Below are 5315 nucleotides of genomic sequence, written 5' to 3' on the forward strand. Positions count from 1 at the left end.
AGCGGTCAAGAAGATGGATGGATGGGTTGCCAGAACACCCAAGTAAATGCATACCTTCAAGACACTGGCTGTAAGTGGCAGTTTAATCCACCATATGCCTCCCACATGGCAGGCTCTTGGGAAAGTATGATCGGTGTGAGTCGACGAGTTCTTGATGCCATTCTATTCCAACAAGGGAAAACCAAACTCACACACGAGGTGTTGGTGACATTCATGGCGGAGGTGATGGCAATTGTTAATGCCAGGCCATTGACTACAGTTTCCACCGACCCAGAACATCCTGAAATTCTTACCCCTGCCATGCTTCTCATGCAAAAGGTTGGAACAGCTGTAGCCCCACCAGGTCAGTTCAACAAACAAGACCCCTACAGAGCACAGTGGAGACGGGTGCAACATATGGCCAACATCTTCTGGGGAAGATGGAAGAAAGAGTTCTTAAGTGGACTTCAAGAACATCGGAAATGGAAAACATCAAAGCCCAATCTACAAGTTGGAGATGTGGTCCTGCTGAAAGATGGATAAGAGAAACAAAATGATTGGCCACTTGGATTAGTGACTCAGACTTTTCCTAGCAATGACAACAAGGTTCGAAAGATTGAAGTGAAGATTTCTCGCAACGGTGAAAAGAAACACTACGTGAGACCCATCAGTGAAGTTGTTTTGCTTGTGTCAAACAATACTTAATATTTTTTATCTTCACAATAGTTTAACATTTGATTAAGAAGGATGAAATTACGCTGCCCTCTAGTGGCCATATGTGGTTTGATAAGGTGGGGTCTGCCTGGGAAAACAGCCCCGGATGCGTGTGGGCTAAATGTGCACATGCGCTGAAAGGAAAAGCTGCTTTATGTATCCGCAACCCTGTCAGAAGTGATGAATTTTTTACAAATTAAAAAGTGGCTCAAGAAAAAACGAGTTTGGGAGTTTTTGTAGCCCTTTATGTTTAGCTCGCTGCATAAGCTGAATTAGTGCATTTGGCTGAGGGCAGAAGAGTGAGCAATATTGGAGCTATCCAGCTGTAAAGTTTAGAGCCAGATACCAGCTCAGACGAGGAAAATAAAGACAGTCATGGATATGGTCTTCTCCGGTGCAAAGCAGGGAGCATGAGGCCCACCCATTGCAATTTCTACATCACAAAAATGCCCTTTTTCAAACAGAATTTATAATGATATCAATAAAGAAGAAATTCTCAAAATTGCAATTTTAAGCTTAATTCTGCCACAAGAATATGTTAAAAACACCAAAACTATTCATCAGAGTGAGTCTTTAGCAACATTATAATGATTTAAAAACAAAGATCAAAATATGAAAACTCTTGATAAATTAGAGTAGTTTACTTTAACTTTTAATGTTGTTTAAGTAAAAAAAAAGGACAATATAAACATAGGAGGACCCTAAAAACATGCTTGCGTCATGGTGCTCTCTTGTTCCTATAGTCCCTCCTGATTAGGCTTAGCTGACTGCAATCTCCCATCAACATTGGACCAATATTTAAGAATGGGTCTTTTCCAGCATTCACTCCAGTTTGTTACATTCTCTGATGCAGTGCTTTGGCCACTAAAACCTGTTATTTGTAGTTTAAGGAGTTTGTGTCACTTGCTTGCGCTGCCACTCACTGCTCACACCTGTCTCCAAGATTTTCATCTTCACCATCATGTTTCGAGCCGACCTGGATCCAACTCTCTACCACAACTACACAACTACTCTAGAGTTAATATCAAATTATAAATGGCTCATTTGTAAGAGTATGTTAATGTGTTTGATGGGCTTGGTTCCCAAAAACTTGATTTTTTTCCTAGAGTGACCAAGTTTAAGAACCACTGTTCTAAAAATTGTAGACACTTTACTTAGTTCTGTGAATACACCAGTCCAGTTAAGTTTGTTGCATTTCATTGCTTACCTGAGCTTGTCTAAGCTAAAACATGAACCCCACTTGAAGCAATCTTTGCTCAGAGATGATAGTATCTTGATTCCGCTCTGCAGAAACTTCATCCTCAGACAGAACGAGAACTCACAGGTGACTCTGAAGGCCCCAGAGACCAGAGAGGAAAGCAGAGACGCCTGCTCACCCAACAATTCCCAACCTCTGAATAATGGTAAATGGTGTATACTTGTATAGCGCTTTCTACCCTCCTTCAAGGGCCCAAAGCGCTTCACAGTCACAGACCCATTCACGCACACATTCACACACTGGTGTTGGCTCCACTGCCGAACACTGGCGCCAACCTCCCACCAGAGGCAATTCAGGGTTAGATGTCTTGCCCAAGGACACTTCAACACATGGGAATCAAACCCGCTCACTTTTGATCAGGAGTCGACCACCCTACCACTGCCCCACAGCCGCCCCATAATGTAAGAGCTTCTGCCTTCTCAGTCTTCGGCTTTGACTTCTTTGGACCACAGGTTGTGATTTCAGCTGCTGCTTACTCATATGTGCAAAACATAAAGATATGAGTGCGATCATCGATGAGAGTGAATCATTTTTCAAGTATGCATTGCAAATGTAAAAAAAGACATCACTCCTTTGTAAGGTTATAAACACGTGAAGGATGCTTGCTGAGATAATCTAATAAACATGATGCCCCTGAGGCAGTTAAGAGCCTTGGATTAAAAAAAAAAACTGAAATTGCTACACTTTAAAATCTAAATCTTACAGTAAAAAGACTCTCGTTTCAAGAAAAAAAAAGTCTCATTTTCTATCTTGCAAGAAAAATACATTTATAAAGAATGTTTTTTAATAGCATGATACACTTGATTTAAGAAGCCCTATCTTAGTGACCTGAGCAAATTTCTTCAAGGATCTATCTCATGCAAAATATGAATTATTATTTTTTTAGCTCTGGAGAGATTAAATTGTTTATTTTCATGGGGAAAAGGCAGACACACTGCAGAGGCCTGCTCTAGGATGATACCATTAAATAACCTGGACCTAAAAGGAGAGAAAGGCTCACTTCCGGGTCGAAAAATTAGCTTCTTCAGAAAAAATCTTATTGCATAAAAAAAATAATAATAAAAAAAAAAATCATTCCTTAGTGTATGATAAAGTTAATTCCATGCAATCAACCCCAAAGTGGTATTTTGCTCTATTCATGTGCATCTCTCAGTATTCCTCTAAAATGCTAGCCCTTTCCAAACCACAAAAACAAGCGGGTTTTCACATTGTGACATCTCAAAGTGAGAACAGTCCATTAGGGCTGCCACGATTATTCGATTAGTCGCGACTACGTCGACTATTAAAATAGTCGACAACTATTTGGGTCGTCGAAGTGTCGTTTTTTTGTTTGTTTTTTCCTTGTTTTGATCTCAGAAATATGGTGCGCGCTTTCTAATGCCGGGTCTGCCATTCTCTTCACACATGCGCAGTGGTGCTGATCCGGTTAGCAGTGATGCTAATGGGTAGGCTGGAGTATCAACAACAATAGAACAACACGCTAACGGAACTCGAAAATGTGGGGAAACATAAGAAAAATAGAAGAGGAAAATTATCCAATGTCATTTCTTTAAGGCAGAACTTGTGTTCCATGAGATCGCTATGGCGGTGCGTGAAGATGAAGCATGTTGTGACTAAGTTTGATCACGTTGAACAGAAAGCTTCGTCGAGCTAGGATAACATCGATGCTAACACAGCTAGCTCTGCCGCGGCAGTTTTCCGGGTTTAAATTGATCCTGTTCGGCTGTCATTAATGCGCTGTTTGGAGATAATCCATCTGATCTGCAGCAGATCCGTGTCTACGGCGCTTCTGTCTGCATAATGAACGTTTCATAATCCGCACTCTTTGAACCAAACGCCGCGAGGGAAATGGACGCTGGAAATGAACCGCTTGTCCAAGGCTTCATTCATATTCTGCGCCACCATCACGTCGTTCGGTTCAGAGAGCGGATTATGAAACATTCACCGCGCAGACAAAGAGGCTGTGTGTCGGTACGGATCTGCCGCGGAGTTGTGGAGCGATGTGCGGGTCCAAAAGTGAAGTATCTCGCCTAAAAGTCCAGAGCTAAGTTTACAAGTGTAGCATAACAATAGCCGAATAAGCATACAAGTAAATGTAACTTAAAGGACAAAAAGGACAACAAACAGCATAGTAACCACAACATTTAAGAAGTAACACAGATTTGAGGGCAGTCCACCAAACTGAAAAATATGATTTAATTTCGTTCTGTGCATGTACAGTGGATGTAGGTAGTGAAAGAATGAAAGTACTGTTGTACATTCTAACATCCTCTCCTTTTCTCCCTTTTTGAAAATATACATTTCCCCACTTTTTCAAAGATGTAATGTCTTAAAGCTCTTTGTTTATAAGAGCATCCTGAGTTTTTATGCTAAGAAACCTTTATTAGCCCCACAATAGGAAAATTGAGGAAGAAGAAGATGGCAACAGAGGGAAGCAACATCATAAAACAACCAGGACTAAGTGATAAACTAGAATGGGCGGGGCCTGTCTACACACACACTCTATAGTTACACACACACTCTATAGTTACACACACAATTCCATCCATCCATCCATTTTCTTGACCGCTGTGTCCCTGTCGGGGTCGCGGGGCGCCGGAGCCTATCCCGGCTACTGAAGGGCGAAGGCGGGGTACACCCTGGACAGGTCGCCAGTCTGTCGCAGGGCCTCAATCACACACACATTCACTCTCAGACACACCTAGGGGCAATTTTAGAGTCACCAATTAACCTATGAAGCATGTTTTTGGACGGTGGGAGGAAGCCGGAGTCCCCGGTGAAAACCCACGCATGCACGGGGAGAACATGCAAACTCCACACAGAAAGGTCCCAGCCGGGAGCTTCTCGCTGTGAGGCAAGAGCGCTAACCACTGCGCCACCGTGCAGCCCATACACACACAATTGTTGGCCAAAATAGTCTCCACATTTAAACTAAACATACTCACATATACTATACATATACTACACATGTACTCAATTCAACTGTAACAGCAGCTCACACACTCCATCATACAAAACCATTCAGATAAAGACTTTCATTCTGTCACACAAATGGTTAGTGCTAAGGTGAGCTGACACCTGTGCTCAGGTGAGTGTTTATGTTTCGCTGAGGTGGATGGTGATGGAATGTACTCAGGGGGAGAGCGCCCGGCCATCCCCACGCCAAGACCCCCCGCCAGGGCAGCAGCCTCAGCCAAGACCCCCCAACACCAGCCATGGAGCCGCGGAGGGAAACCGCCCGCCGGGCAATCCCGCCGAGCACCCAGACCGGGGCAGGCGGGACCACCGCAGAGGCCCCCCACACCCAAGAGCAGGAAGGCACAGGAACACGGAGAGTGCAGGCCCCAGCCCAGCCAGAGGAGCA

This window comes from Oryzias melastigma, linkage group LG13, assembly GCF_002922805.2.
Source record: "Oryzias melastigma strain HK-1 linkage group LG13, ASM292280v2, whole genome shotgun sequence".
NCBI classification, from domain to species: Eukaryota; Metazoa; Chordata; class Actinopteri; order Beloniformes; family Adrianichthyidae; genus Oryzias; species Oryzias melastigma.